This window comes from Meleagris gallopavo, chromosome Z, assembly GCF_905368555.1.
Source record: "Meleagris gallopavo chromosome Z, MGAL_WU_HG_1.1, whole genome shotgun sequence".
Classification (NCBI taxonomy): domain Eukaryota; kingdom Metazoa; phylum Chordata; class Aves; order Galliformes; family Phasianidae; genus Meleagris; species Meleagris gallopavo.
The window spans coordinates 59,281,464-59,297,963 of NC_139435.1; the positions used below are offsets into that span (position 1 = coordinate 59,281,464).

General features: G+C 39.1%; 2 pseudogenes; both read left to right on the forward strand.

Moving 5' to 3' along the window:
- Positions 1-4,030: 4,030 nt before the first annotated feature.
- Positions 4,031-4,848, forward strand: LOC146542325 (uncharacterized; annotated as a pseudogene).
- Positions 4,849-4,993: 145 nt separating this feature from the next.
- The window catches only part of LOC146542326 (uncharacterized), a 135,087-nt pseudogene continuing 123,580 nt past the window's right edge, over positions 4,994-16,500 (forward strand).

Consider the following 16,500-nt stretch of genomic DNA (forward strand, 5'->3'; position numbering starts at 1 on the left):
GTCATTAATAGCATAGATTGATTTCTTTGTCTCTCTTTTTATGTGCTCCTCTTGACAACCAAAGAGAAAGAGATGGATAGACCAAAAAAAAAAAAAAAAAAATTTTGCCTTGTATTGAATAAATTATATGATGACAGAGTGACTTTTTGAGTGAATAATTGTGTGAGTAAAAATCCAGAACTAAGTAATTTTGAAGATTTTTTTTTTAAGTGCTATATTAATCCCTACCTTTCTTGCTACTGCTACCATAAAGACTAATATTTAATTATGATATGGACAGTTGTACGGGTTCTGTAAGAGACCCAGTCACCAGTTTGTGGACTACCAATTGTAGATCTAAATTTAATGTGTAAATATTAGTAGCATTTTGCACAGAAAAGAAATGGAAGAAAAAAAGGAAAAGTGGTAGAAAAAATGTTACGTTTTATTGTTAAACTAGGAACAGTCAAATGTGTATAAAGAGAACGTAGTACTTCAAGTTTCAAGCATTTGATAGTATTACAATGATTATTTGGCTGTTGAGATATTCAAATGAAGAAGCACAGTGTATTGTCCATTATTCCATAAATCCATTAGTCCATAAAATAACAGTTATATTTAAGAGCTCCTATCCAAGGTCTCTGCAGAAAGGTAACAAGATGGATAAGAAAAGGTGAGTTCATACAGATCACATCAAATGTCTACCCAATCCAGTGCACTGATATTTATGCAGTAGATGTAAATAGATGCCAAGGGCAAAACAAAACCACTAAGGTATGCATGATATTTCTTTCGTTAAGCATGAGGTAACATATTCTTGTAATGAATAACTATGAGTGATTACTTATTTTTGTTTGTTTTAAACCTGTCTTCTATTAGCTCTTTATAGCAGTAACTAGTCCTCACAGAAGGAAAGCTCAGGAAACTTCACTGAACCTGAATACACTGCTTATATCTTTGTCAATCTGTAATGTCATACCCTTAGTAGTCTTCTTCTTTTTTTTCCTTTTTTTTTTTTTTTCTTTCCCCAGAAGGAAGACTCTTGGCTTACTTGCGATTTTACTTACTAAAAAACAAATTGTGTTATATTTTATCAACTTTACTGCCTCGAAATGAAGTCTTCACAGTTCTATTTTATCTATGCTCTTTGAAACTGCACTGTAATGAAGGCATAGTTGAATTGCAATTTACACAGCTGTTTTTCCTTTCCTTATAAATCTTGTTTGATTTACTTCTCTCACTTAGTAATATAGCTGTGGTATCCACTAGATTAATGAGCTGGTTGATGTTATAAATACCCCCTATGATTTTCACTCAGGGTTTGTTTACTCATTTAATTCCAGCTCAATTAACTGATAGTGGATGTTTAGTTGAAAAGATACGGAAACTTGAGTAAGCATGGATGTCCAGATTCACGGCACTGTGATATTGCACAGTAAAGAGTCAATATAAAATGAAACACAGAAAAGTTAAACCTTCATTACCATTTGAACTAGGTATAAATTGTTAAGTATTTTACATTTTAAGAAGGGAGAGATAAAGGTTAGTATAGAATTCATCTATGGGTACTTCAATTGTTTTTATGAATTACTAAAAATGATAAATTCTACTGTAAAATCAGACTCAACTCCTTCCTATTCTTTGAGTTTGGTTCCTAGAAATATTTTGGAATACTATTATGTTTTTATAAAAGGTAGATTTGTATTAAAAAAAAAAAAAAAAAAAAAAAAAAAACAACTTGAGTTGGAACCAGTTCCTGAAAACAGGTGACCTTATACAGAATCCTCTATAGGAGAAAAATAGTTTAATTGAAGAGACTATTGAGAAAAAAAAAAACAATGTTTGAATTTCTCATAGACTCCATTGAAAGTGAATTATTGGATTCTCAGTAGAAATAAAGATACATTCTTTTTTTACAAAAGGCTATAGCTCCTTAAAACCTTCGATCTGATATCAGAAAAAAAATTAAAAATCTCTAAACTATTCAAAATTTTTACTTAATATTGAATGAAGGACAGCTGGATTTTTTGTGAGTTAAACTTATCTTAGCATATTTCAATATTAGGACAGTATTGCTATAGACCATGTGAATAGAACACCTTGTTAACAATATATTAGTATATTATTAACTGCAGAAAAACAGAAGAAAAAACATTTCCAATCTCATGCATTTGTTGCTGAATTATATAAGTAAATGTAAAAAAAAGGAAAAAAGGAAAAAAGGAAAAAAAGAAATAATAATAAAAAGGGACAGATCAAACATTTATTGCTCAGGCTGTGCCAAAAAAAAAAAAAAAAAAAAAAAAAAAAAAGGTAGTCAAAGCAACATTGTTCTTTTGTCATCCTGGAAGATTTTCAGCTGGTCACCAACCTGGCCAAAGTTTTCATCCCTGAACAGTTTTTATTCAATAAATAAGAACAGTAAAGAAAATAAAAATAAAAATAAAAAGCAGATAAAAAAAAAGCATACCAAATCTTATTTCTGAGAATTAAAGTTTGGCTTTGTAGTTGAGTGTACATTTAGATAATCTTCTAAAAAAATCAGCTATTTACCACTTTGCCAAAAAATCTCTGTGACTTTGGATCTAAATCCAAATGTCTGAAGAGATTTTTGGATTGTAGTTTTAAAGATATTATTTTGTCTGGAGATGCCAAGAAAAAGTCTGATATGATTTCTTAAAGCATACATACTTAATTCCTTAGCAGTCAGATAAATAGATTTTTTTTAAGTTCCTACTAAGAACATGGATGTTTAAATTTATTTAGATGCTGCAAGGCCCAAATGACTTAGAAGTCTATGAATTTATTTTATTTCTTTTCAGAATAAAAAACGCGAGACGCATAAAATTTCTTCCTATTATCTAGTCTAAATCTACCCTCTTCCAGTTTGAAACACTTTCCCCTCATCCTGTGTTGTAGTAGGCGTTAACGAGTCATCGGGATGTGATGCGTTAGGACCTCCCCTGTTCTGTAGGCGTTAACGAGGTATCGAGATGTGATGCGATAGGACCTCCGTTATGCAAATCATGACGCACGCTTGAGGGACGTAGAAGGGGCGTAGACAAGGCACGTAGGATATATAAGTCGCTGTTTAGTTGCAATAAAGGCCATTTGTTACATCCTCATATTGGTGTCTGTGTCGCAATGGTCCTAGCGAGGGGAGATCGCTAGCCCCTGGCGGACCGGACCTTGAAAATGGGGACAACAAGTGATGCCCCGTGTGAGGATCGTCAGCCAGTCACCCCCCTGATGTCCCCCGAGGTCTGGTGTTTGTCCTGAGGTCTGGTGTGTGACCTGAGGTCTGGTGTGTGACCTGATCCTGGCCAGGATGGAATCGGTTATTAAGGTATTGTTGCAGTTGGGTAAGGACTACGGTGGCAAGGATATGCCTTTTAAGAAGGAATTGGCTGCCGTAGTATCCCAGCTGGAGCAGGAGGAGGTGTGTGAGGACCCCAGGGATATTTTGAATTCCCAGAAGTGGGATGAGATTACTTTGCTGCTTGTGCAGCACACAATGAGCACCCAATCGGGTGCAGAACTCAAGACATGGAGCTTGGTGCTAGGGATATTAAAAACAACAAAGGAGGAGGGAAAAGCAACGGGGGCTGCTCGACAGCTTCTCGGGCTTGCCTCACTGGCGGGGGGAGCAGGAGGTGTGATTATAGCAGCCGGTGGAGATGAGAGGGGTCAGGATGAGAGTCAACAGAGTGTTAACGCTCTTTGGAATGACAGGCAGGCGAGGAAGGGAGAGAAGGCGGGAGGCAATATACCCTGTAGGTGTTTGGGTGATGCAGTGCCCGGTGGAGGGAGACAAGATGGCGACTGCGTTTGACTGACACCGTCTGCCCTGACCGCACCTGATGAAGGGCGACGAGATGGCAACTGCCCACCACCATATCTGGACCCATCAATTCTACCACAAAGGCCACAATATCCTTTTAAGGAAGTGAGAGAGTGTGCGACCAATCAGGAGTCTCCTCGGCAGATAACGTCTTATCAGTCAAAGACTGAGCCGAGGGGGACAGGGAGAGGAGGTGAAGCGCGGAACCCGATGACGCCTTATCAGGCTAATGCAGAGTTGAGGAAAGAGGACAGTGAGGGGGAGGTTAAAGCAGCTTTGTCTTGGGGAACGAGGGACACAATAACAGATTGGGGAAAGGTCAGATCTAATCTGATAGATGAGGGAAAATCATTAGAAGTTTTCCCAGTTATTGTAAGCAGTGGAGGAAACCCTGAGTGGGTACCTCTTGATCCAAAGGGCATTACCTGCCTGCTAGACTGCGTGGAGAAGCGAGGCTTGAGTTCACCCCTCACCCTGAATGCCCTTAGAGGCCATGACATCTATAGGTTCCCTTCTCCCTCATGACATAACAAATTTGATGCATATGGTGCTGTACAGTATACATTATGGTCCTCAGAGTGGATGGCAGCTGTAGGGGCCACGGAATCAAGTCCTAACCACCCATTACATGGGTCCTCACTAATGTGCTTAGCAGGAATGGCCAGGGGAGTGGAAATCCCCCAGGGACAAGCAGCTAGGCTCAGACTAGGGGAGCTTATAGTGGCTACAGACTCGATGATTCAAGTGTTTAAGAGAGTAGCCAAGGACGTGAAGTCTGTGCACCCCCGGACCAAAGTGACCCTGGGGCCGACAGAATCATTCTCCACCTTTGCGGACAGACTCCTGAAGGCCATACAGGGGTCAGAACTCTGAAATCGACCCAAGGTCCAGTTATAATGGACTGTCTCCGGCAACAAAGCCAGCCGGAGGTCAGGGAACTTCTCCGCACTGCTCCACAGCTCGGTATGCCTGGGGAGATGATCAAATATATTCTGGATAAGCAAAAGACAGCATCTCTGACCAATTAAGAGTTAGCGGCGCCTACTGTTGTTGCACAACAGCCCAGGGACCGTGCTAAGGGTGTGGCCAAGCGGGCCACATTAAGGCAAATTGCCCGACCGCGCGTGGGGCACAGGGATCGTGGGGCCCAGCAAGGGGGCCAACAGGACTGGTATGTTGGACCGGTACGCTTTTGTCCTAACGATACGAAGTGTTTCAGTTATACAATATACCTGATCATTGCACTGGGACTGAACCATGATGGGGTCATACTTTATCCAATAGAACATCGAGTGTGGGCTCTTCAAAATGAAGAAAAATGGCAAACCGTTGATGTTAGTTCATGTACTGTACGGGAGCTGTGAGGATTCGTTTGTGAGAGAAATACTCTTAAGGCTCGAGACATTTGTCCTGATACTGAACAGAACATTTGCCATTTTTCATCCCAATGAGGCACTTGAAACATTGTTTATATACATTGGAAAAGGGTGTGTTTGTATGAGGACCTCTTGTAATTCCATACTCATAGACGATGTTGCTGTGGATACCAGTAAACATTCAAATCTCTGTGTCTGCAGCTTCACCAGTATTGTAGGGTGTGACTCTAATTACACAGTTCCGGTTATATCACATCAGTTCCTGCAGTCTAATTACACACTGATTCAAGATGTATTATCTGCCCCAATTGGAATGAATCTTGCTTTGGTAAGGAAACTGTTGCAACATGATGATCTGTACCAGCAGCTAAAACCCGTTCGAGACAATGGACGGAAAACCTTGATCACTGTTCACCATGATGCGGGAGAGATACTTTGTGTCCTAGAAAGGGTGAAAGAAGGACGGAGAACATCATTGGTGGGAGACACTTCTTGGATGGTCACCAATAGCAACAGAGGTATTAAATTCCATACTGCATCTGGTTGTTATCATATTAATCCTAACATTGATATGTTTGGTGCTTGTAATTATATTATATGTGAAGGTCTGGCGTATGCTAAGACGAATAGCCCAGCTTGAATTAGCTAAGAATGTAGCATATCACTCCCTGTTTAACCTACGCTAGAGCTACTAGGCGGCAAGTGAATAACGCGCTGTAACGGGGCAAGGCTTTACCGAGCATGGGGAGGGGGAGATGTTGTAGTAGGCGTTAACGAGTCATCGGGATGTGACGCGTTAGGACCTCTGTTACGCAAATCATGACGCACGCTTGAGGGACGTAGAAGGGGCATAGACGAGGCATGTAGGATATATAAGTCGCTGTTTAGTTGCAATAAAGGTCATTTGCTACATCCTCATATTGCTGTCTGTGTTGTAATGGTCCTAGCGAGGGGAGATCGCTAGCCCCCGGCAGACCGGACCTCGAAAAATGGGGACATCATCTTGCTACTACTTGCCTTTATAGAAAGTTACTCCCCAGCTTTCCCATAGGCCCCATTCAAGTACTGGAAGGCAGCTATATGATCTCCTCAGAGCCTGCTCTTCTCTAGAATGAAGATCCCCATCTCTCTCAGCCTGTCCTGATAGGAGAGGTGCTCCAGCCCTCTGATCATCCTTGTGTCCCTCCTCTGGACCTGTCCCAACAACTCCATATCCTCCTTGTGTTGGAGCTTCCAGAACTGGTGCAGTACCCCAGTTGCGGTCTCCTGAGAGTGGAGTGGAGGGGCAGAATCACCTCCTTCAACCTGCTGGTCATGCTTCTCTTGATGCAACACAGGATTCAGCTGGCTTACTGAGCTGCAAGCACAAATTGCTGGCACATGTTGAGTCTTTTATCAGCCAACATTTCCAAATCATTCTCCTCAGGACTGCTCTCAAGCCATTCTCCATGCACCTTGTATCTGCGCTTGAGACTGTCCTAACCCGAAGGCAGCATCTTCCTCAAGTTGACAAACTTCAAACCTGTCCAGGTCCCTCTGGATAGCATCCCTTCCCTCTAGTGTGTCAACTGCACCACTCAGCTTGCTGTCATCTGCAAACTTGCTGAGGGTGCATTCAATCCCACTGTCTGTGTCTCCTACAAAGATGTTGAATAGCATCAGTCCCAACATCAATCCCTGAGGAGCACTACTCATCACCAGTCTCCACTTGGACATTGAGTCAATGACTGCAACAATCTGATTGTGACCATTCAGTTAATTCCTTATCCACAGAGTGAACCATCTATAAAATCCAATTTGCCACCAGGATGACAGGCGGACAATGTCAAATGCTTTGCATAAGTCCAGGTAATGACATCAGTTGTTGTTCCTTTATCTACTCAGGCTGTAACTCCATCATAAAAGACCAGTAAGGTATGGCTTGCCATTGGTAAAGCCATGTTGGTTATCACTAATCACCTTGCCTTTATTTTCCACCTTAGTGTCTTAGTGGGGCCTTTGGGAGGACCTGCTCCATGATTTTGCCAAGCACAGAGATGAACTGACTGGATTGTAGTTTCCCGGATCTTCTTTTTATCCCTTCTTGAAAATTGGGGTTATGTTTTCTCCTTGTCCAGTCAGTGGGAAATTCACCAGACTGCTGTGACCTTTCAAATATGATAGATTGCAGCTTGGCAACTTCATCTGCCTCTACATCTACCCAGAAAATGCAAAGCTTATGTTAATACCTATGCTTGTGGATGTATGAAAACAAAATATGGAAAAGCAACACTAGTAGAATGACAAAAAGAGAGAATGTATACTAAGAACAGTTGTATAAAAACATCAGACTGCACCTCTGAATGAATTTTTGAAGCATGTGTGAGTACAAAAATGTCTCATGTGACACTTGAACATACGTTCCCAGTGCTAACTCATTCAGACTCATTCAGGAGTGCTATTAAGAATCACATGGCTCTTAAAGTAGCTCAGTTGAAGGGATGCTAGCTGAATCCCAACTAATCAGCAATTCTTTCAAATTTTTTTTGTACTGCTGGCTAATGATTTTCAGTCCTGTTCTATATGAACGGTACCCAATATTGATGATCAAAGAAAAACTTGCTTTTCTATAATTGATATGAAAACAGAGATCTCTAAAGAATAATAACAACCAAAAAAAAAAAAAAAAAGAAGAAGAAGAAGAAGCAGAAGAAGCTTATGTTCAATTTTTCCTTCAGTATTAATGTTCTGGTCAAAAAGAATAGCATTCAACCTCTAGCTATCTGTATATTTATATAAAAATCATTATTTTTAGAAATAAATATCAGGTACTTCATCTTTGGTAGTAGTTACTCAACCTGTGTCTTCTAAATTGAAGGTCCGTTTTAAACAATTTTTTTGGAATCTATTGTAGGAGTGAATATATCACTACTTGGAGATAGTCATTTTTAAAGACAGGTTCTGGAATAACAGCCATTAACTATAGAATATATATGGCTGAGATATAATGTTCTTTACTTGCAACCTATCTCTGTTGCAATCAGCTGTGGATGACATCCTGAGCTCATTCCAACAAAAGACTCAATTGCTTAAAGCAAGCCAGGCAAAATAGGGAATGCCCAAAGCCACATTTCTATCAAGGTGTTTCAATTCATCTCATGACTAAATCCAGAAGCATCCAATCTCAGTGTTCCTAAGGAAGTCAGCATTCTGCTTTTGGCTTCCCCTCTGAGTATCTCATTGCCCAGCTCATTTTTCAACCTGTTTTGGATCTCTTACTGGGCAGAGTAACTCCAGACTTGCCTGAGAAGCAGTGTCTTTGTTCTGGAAACTTGTAGGGAGCACTGGCAAGGTCAAGTTCCACTGTGTGAGAATCCTTCTTTGTTTTTTTTTTTGGCTCAAAGCTTGCTTCCTGAGGTATTTCTTTTGATAAGAGTCTTGATTGATTTGTTGAGGAGGCAAGTGATAAATGCTACTATGTGACAATCAACATCACTTTATGAACATTTGAAAGCATCTTCCTCCAGAGCTGTTTGCTTCTGGAAGACAGTGCTCAGTAGTGTTTACTGGCGGAAGATCTGGCCTGTGACTAAATAGCTCCAGCTTGGTATAGGAAAACTGAGGAATGATACCATTGTGTCCTGTGAAAAACAGGATGCAGGTGGGCATCCCTGCTCCCTCTTACTGTATTTATTGAATTGCAATTATGGTGGCAATGGAAATAAATTGTTAATATTGGAAGTTTATAAGATGAATCTTCAAAAATTTAGTTAATTGTAACCTTGTATGAATTATAAGTTTTGACTGGAATTGACAAAGATAAGTAAACCACAGATGGAAAGTATGAGTACAGACCAGACTAGACTATCTGAGGGTTATGAGAAAACAAATGAACAAACAAACAAAAAAGGACCAGGTGAGAGGATGAGATTAAAGCTGAAATGTGAAAATACAACTCCAAACATATGTTGCATTAGATATTACCACTGATGAATCACAGCAAAGTTACTATCATAAGTTCATAAGATAATCTGATTTGGAAGGGACTCCCAAATGGTTGGGTACAAAGACTCTTTAAAGATCATGAAATTCCAAAACCCTACTGTGGACAGTGATGTCAGCCTCTAAGCTGCCCACGGCCCATTCAGCCATCAGCCTGGCCTTGAACACTTTCAGGAATGGAGCATACAAAGCTTCCTTGGGCAATCTGTGTCACTGTCTCATCACTGATAAAGAATTTCCTCCTAACATCTAACACAAATCTCCCTTCTTTTAGTTTAAAACCATTCCCCCTTGTCCTATCATTATCTGACCTTGTAAAATATAATTCTCTCTCCCTTTAAGTACTGGAAGTCCTCAATGAGGTCTCTCCAGAGCCTTCTTTTCTTCAGACTGAACAAGCACAGTTCTCTCAACCTTTCTTCAAAAGACAGGTGCTCCAGCTCTCTGATTCCTTTTGTGGTCCTCTTCTGTTCCAACAGCTTCACATCTTTCTTCAACTGGAGGTTCCCAGATTAGGTGACTGCAGCAAGAGCTGCAGAGAGGGTTAGTTTCTTCTCAGTGGTGACAGGTGACAGGATGAGGGGAAATGGCCTCAAGTTGGGCCAGGGGAGGTTTAGGTTGGATATTAGGAAACACTTCTTTATAGAAAGGGTTGTTAAGCACTGGAATAGGCTTCCCTATGGTGAGTCACCATCCCTGAATGTGTTTAAAAGCCATTTGGTTCCACTGCTTGGAAACATGATTTAGCAGAGGGTTGTTGGAGTTAGGGAGTATGGTTAGGTTATGGTTGGACTTGATGTCTTGAAAGTCTTTTCCAACCTGAACAATTCTATGATTCTATGATTCTATGATTCTATGTGCAGAGAATGACAGGCATTACTCATGACCCCAGTCATGGCTCCTCAGCCACTGGTCCTCAGCTGCTGGGTTTGTGCATTCCCCTGAAGTTTCTTTGGCTCAGGAAAGTGCTCTGCATGCTCCAATGCAGAATGTGGTAGCACTGGAACTGAGGGCCTCAGTGATCAGCTTCAGTTGATTGGATAGTAAATAAATTCTCATTAAAGTAGAATCTCAGAAAGGCTTTTAAAAAGACTTAGGAAAACTCTGAATAAAACTACTGATAGTATCCTACTTGTTCAAACTGTTAATGAACATACTGGCTTATGTTTGGAATTCTCATATAAGATAGTATAAATTCCTTTTCCTTAAAATATTACACATTTTGTCAATTGCTATTACTAAAAGTTGCTACTAATCAACTTGCGTGACTTGCGTGAGAAATATTAAAATGTAACAAAATATAACTTAGAACAAAAATCTTCATAGCTATGCCTTTAATACCTACTTGCAAATAATAACAACCACAGGAAACTACTAGTAATTTGAAGAAAATTAAATAAGATCTAGTAACTTGTCCTTTGCAGTGAGTAGTCTAAGTTTTCCTACTTACTTTTTCAAGTACAGTTATAAGCAATATGAAAAAAAAAAAAAAAATCACTCTACATTTATTTCAAATTGCTAAGAAAAAATAAGAAATACAGAGAAAAAATTGAAAAAATAAATTTACTTTTTACGTTAAATAAAAATTTTCCCCTGACATTTTAGAAGATAGAGAAGGAATTTGATGAAAGCACAAGCTTCTATAGAGTACAGTACTTCATTCAGTAATTTACTACATTTATTCTTATAACCTGTATCTGCAAATGAAACAAGTATAAAGCCCTATCTGCCTACACAGACAAAATCCAATATGTTTATATTTCTGAGTATTAGTCTCAAGGGAATAAACTAGATTGAGACTGCAAAGTAGTTGACAGTGAAATCCAAAGAGAGAGACGTTGAGAGAATTTATTCAGTGTAACAATTCCAGCCACAACTAATTATGATTTTAGTGAATTCCTCTTCTTTAATGAAACCAAGCTTTCAAATATTGTTCAATCAGTTCTGAATTGTGTCTATTATCTCAAACAGATATAAATGTTTGAATTTATTTTCTCCCTCCCTCCCTCTCCCCCCCCCCCCTCTCCCTCCCTCCCTCCGTCCCTCCTTCCCTCCCTCCTTCCTTCCTTCCTCTCCCCCCCTTCCTTCCTTCCTTCCTTCCTTCCTTCCTTCCTTCCTGCCTTCCTGCCTTCCTGCCTTCCTGCCTTCCTTCCTTCTTCTTCCTGCCTTCCTGCCTTCCCCATAGCTATTCCTAGTCTTTTCTGCTAAGGAAACATTAATAAATAAATAAATAATTAATTAAAAATAAAAAAAAAAGTCCTTGTTCACAGATTAAAGCCAGTGTACAATGAGTAATAATGAAAAAAAGAGATATAGGAACGTGAACATGATGATCTACAACTTTAATCCCTCTGGAATCTTCTTAACAGATTCTTCCTTATCTCAGTGAAGTACTATAGTCAGTCCAAGGTAAGGACCTGGCATGTGCCTCACCATAGCAAAAGAATGCAAAGAAATCACTGGCACGGATTCAGAGATTCTCACTGAAATTTAAAGCTCTGAAAACTGAGGATTGTCATACTCCATCAAAGTTAATTGCACCAGGCACAAAATTGGCATAAAGTGTCCTTTTCCTTAGGGACCAAGCCTCTAGATGGCATCAATCTGCAGCTTGGCTCTGGCCTGAGGCCTACAGCCGCTTTCTCATTGCCTACTGCAGGGACCAAAATTTGCTTATGGAAACTTAGTTCTCTCTGGACATCGTCAAAATGATCAGCTATTTGTGGGCTGAGACAAAGAATAAAGCAGGAGAACAGAGAGTTTATGGCACCTGGAGGCAGCCTATGGTACAATTTCTCGGTCAAGGTTTATCTGCCGCAGAAAACGAAAGAATTATTATGGGAAATCTAACAGCATGGTCAGCGTAAAGGCGCTGTGTACTTTGTGAGACAAAATGTGACAAAAAGTAGCTTATGTTTTATTTCTAAAAAGATATTACATGGATGTGATAACTTTTCTGAAATAAAACTGTACATATCTATTTTTTATACATGAATTGATAATAAATAATTGACATGTTATTAAAAAGATTCAGCAGTGAAAACCAGTGGAGAATATACAAAAGAGTATTAAATTTTCTCAAAGTTGGCAAGATATCCAGTTTTTAAAACTTAAAAACTCTTTTTATTGGGTTATAATCATATTGCGTAATTATCATTCATTATCATTAAGTGGAGTAATATAGGGGTACTTTATTTTAATGGCACTTAGCAATAGAGCTCCTGAAATGAAAAATTTTTCTAAGAAAAAAGGGGATACATGTGTGTTCTACAAATAAAGCATAATCTATTTTTTAAACAAAGTAAAAAGCAAAGTAAAAAGCAGTACTAACTGTACTGGGAATTAATTTGAGTTTTATTTATTCCAGCCTAATTTCTTGCTTTCTTTAGGCAAAAAAGCTCTACTACTCCCTCTCTACAAAATTACAAGGACAGCATGTTATTCAATACATGGGACTACTGTTTTTAAGTACTTATGTTTACGATATACTGTATTAGATTTATTCTGATAACTTTGTGCTATTTTTTCTTGCCACTCTCAAACCCTTCTTGGACATAATAAAGTTATTATAAAGTAATTTATGCAACATTTTGATGATTTTTTTCAATAACATAGATCCAACATGCCATCCTGAATTAATCTATGTACAATCATTGAAAAGTACTCAATTTCCTTGATTTAATCAAGGCCTACTACTCAACAATCTAAGATGGCAAATTGAAAGAAAGTAATATGTCACAGTGATCTTGATCACGTTATATATTTAAGAAGCAGCATTTTTTATTATCAGGAGTAATTGCAGATTCCATTCCTGTTGATTTAAAGAAGTTCTTCAAAAAACATCCTGTTTTCTTGATGATGCATTATCACTAATTGTAGTGCACGATCAATATTTTCTTTCATTCATTAGGAAAAAAAACATTAATATAATTATTTTCTCTGAATATCAGGTTTCTTTAATTGATACTTCTCTTTTACATTCTAAGTTAACATAATTTTGTTAAAATCCTTTGTTACAGTAAATCTCCACAATTCTAACTGTCTCCTTTGAGCAATTTCTTTTCTTGCTATATTTATTTTTCCTTTTATTTTTTTAAAATCATAAGACAACCATAACTGAACTCTGTATTCAAAAAGACTACTTAGAAGGATAGTTAATTAAATTTTCATGAGTTATGTTGTTTTTCAGTGTAAATATATAGATGTTCACAAAATCTCAATACGAGATGTGAATTTTTATGAACACAGGGCAGTAAGTTTCTGAAGAACAGTTATGAACTATTCATGGCTCTTGGAAGACGAGACTTCCAAGCTGCACTGTTCTCTTTGCACCAGCACTATAACTCACTTTAACATTACTGTTATGAAAATTGTACTGCAAATATCTCTCTTTTTCTTCTTTTTCTTTGTTTGTAGAAGTACATAGTACTTCATATTTCTAACTAAATAGTCTGGAAACCTTTCTAAGAACACAGCATTTTGTCACTTCAGTGCCAAACTAATGATTTTGTGATTTGCTACTATTTACTGAATTCAGTGCCACACTTTAAGTTCAATCACTAAGTATTTTGATAGATTTTTATTAATGAAGTTTGGAAATTAAAGAGAATGCGAGTTTATTATGTAGGCATCATCCTTTTAGGATTAAATGGAGTTAGAGAGGAGAGCTTGAATTCTGCAATATCATGGCCTATCAGGATTGACTGAGATGTCTATGAATACTTGCCAAAATATATTCACTTTCAAGTATGTTGTTCAAATCTCTACCCAGACAGCTATCTATCTGGGTATACTCAAATTATTAAAATTTGACAGTACCTTGCACGTCATTGGATAATGAACTAACTTGCATTAAATTTAAAAGGAATGGTGGTAAAGCAAGTTTGTTCTCACAAGGCACCGTGTTAAGTACTGCATCCTGTCCGAGTCTGTGGTTCTCCAGCTGAAGAAAGATGTGAAGCCGCTGGAGCAAATTCAGAGGAGGGCCATGAAGATGATCAGAGGGCTGGAGCATCTCTCCTATGAAGAAAAGCTGAGAGAGCAGTGCTAGTTCAGCACAGAAAAAGCTCCAGAGAGATCTCACTGTGGAATGCCAGTACTTGAAGGGAGCTTATAATCATGAGGGAGGCTGGCTTTTTACATGTTTTGATATGATAAGACAAGGGCTAATTGTTTTAAACTAAAAGAAGGGAAATTTAGATTAGACATTAGGGCAGGTATGTCGAACGCATGGCTTAAAGGCTGCATGTAGCCAAGCACAGCTGGCAATGCAGCCTCCCCCTGTAATTTAAAGGCAGTGATTCTTCCCACTCAATGGCCCCAAACACTCTCCTATTGCTCATCAACAACCAAACCATCATTGTCCTATTAACACTGTGTCCACGGAAAACAGGGCACAGGGAGGGCAGTGCTGTGCAGCATTGAATTACATGATGACAAATAACTGTATGCATTTTGATACACTGGCTAAACACAGTACTCTGAACAGTGAAGAATATGCAGTCATGCTTTCAACTTTGGTAAAGGATATTGAAAATAGAATTATAGATTCCTTAGAGTTGGAAGGGATTTTTAGAGGTCATTTAGTCCAACTCTCCTGCAACAAATAGGGATATCTGTTGCTAGATCAAATTCCTCAGATTGCCTTCCTGCCTGGCCTTGATTTTCTCCAGGCATGGAGCTTCTACCACATCTCTGGGCAACTTGTTCCAGTGCCTCACTTCTCTAACTAGAAGACCTTTTCCTTATATCCAACCTAAATCTCCCCCCTTTTAGTTTGAACCCACTTCCTCTTTTTCTGTCACCATAGAACATGCTGAGGACTGTTCTTGTCCTTCTTAAAGCCCCTCTTTTCATACTGAACGGCACTATCAGGTGTCCCCAGATCCTTCTCTGAACTGAACTGAACAGCCCCAGCTTTCTCAGCCTGTCTTTGTAGGAGAGTTGTGCCATCCCTTGGATCATTTTTGTGGCCCTCCTCTAGACACTTTCCCAGAGGTCCATGTCTCTCCTGTACTAAGGACTCCACTTTTGGATGCAGTACTTCAGGTGAGGTCTCACGAGTGCAGAGAAGAGGAGCAGGATCACCTCCCTCATCCCACTGACCACACTTCTTTTGATGCAGCCCAGGATATAACTGGCTTTCTGGGCTGCGAGGGCATATTGCTCACTCATGTCCAGCTTGCCATCCACAACTACCTCTAAATCCTTTTTGGTAGGGCTTAACTTATCCTTTTATCCCCCAGTTTCTATTGGTGGTATTGCCTTGTTCCATGTGCAAGACCTCTCTCTTAGCTCTGTTGAACTTCATGAGGTTCTCCAGAGAAAAATATCCTTCACTTCAAAATTACATATTATTTGTATCATTTCTTTTTGGAAGTACATACATTTCGAACAATTATTGTCAAGGATGAAGTACAGACAGAGTAAATTTTGATCAAAAATGTCTAATGAATACTTAGAGACCTCATTAAGAATTATAGCCACTGCCATTGAAACAGACTGCTGTGTTACTTTCACAAAAACAAGGTAAAATAGAATCATAGAATCATAGAATCACAAGGTTGGAAAGGACCTACAAGATTATCTAGTCCAACCGTCCTCCCATTACCACTGCTACTACAAGCTACTAAACCATAACTCGTAGCTCCTCATCCAGATGCCTCTTGCACACTGCCAGGGACGGCGACTCCACCACCTCCCTGGGCAGGTCATTCCAGTGCCTGACCATTCTCTGAGAGAAAAAGTTTTTCCTTATGTCTAATTTAAATCTCCTCTGGTGCAACTTCTGGCCATTTCCTCCGGTCCTGTTTGTTGCGTGGGAGAAGAGGCTAAACCTCTCTTCATCACAACCTCCCTTCAGGAAGTTGTAGAATGCAATGAGATCTCTCCTGAGCCTCCTCTTTTCCAAACTAAACTATCCCTACTATTATATCCCACTGATTTTCTCTGATAATCTCACTGATAATCTCTCTCTTTTTTTTTTTTTTTAATGTTTTAAGAAAAAATATTTTAAATTAAAATTCTTTGCTACTTACATATTAATGACATTGTATATTTCATGAGGGCTCCTAAGAAAGTAATGTCTCCTGTTTTATGTTGGCCCATAACGTTGGAAGCAGATGTTGGTGGTATGGCAGCAGAGGTTGAACCTCCTCATCAATATCCTGATACATTTTGTTGCTATGTGACAGATGGCAGCAGAGATGAGTATGACAAAGTGGCATCTGATATGAAAGTGCGTATGAAACAAAGGTGTGAAGTTGGACTCCTCCATGTGTTAAAAATTGCACCCACTGACATTCACTGATGTTTGATGAAAGT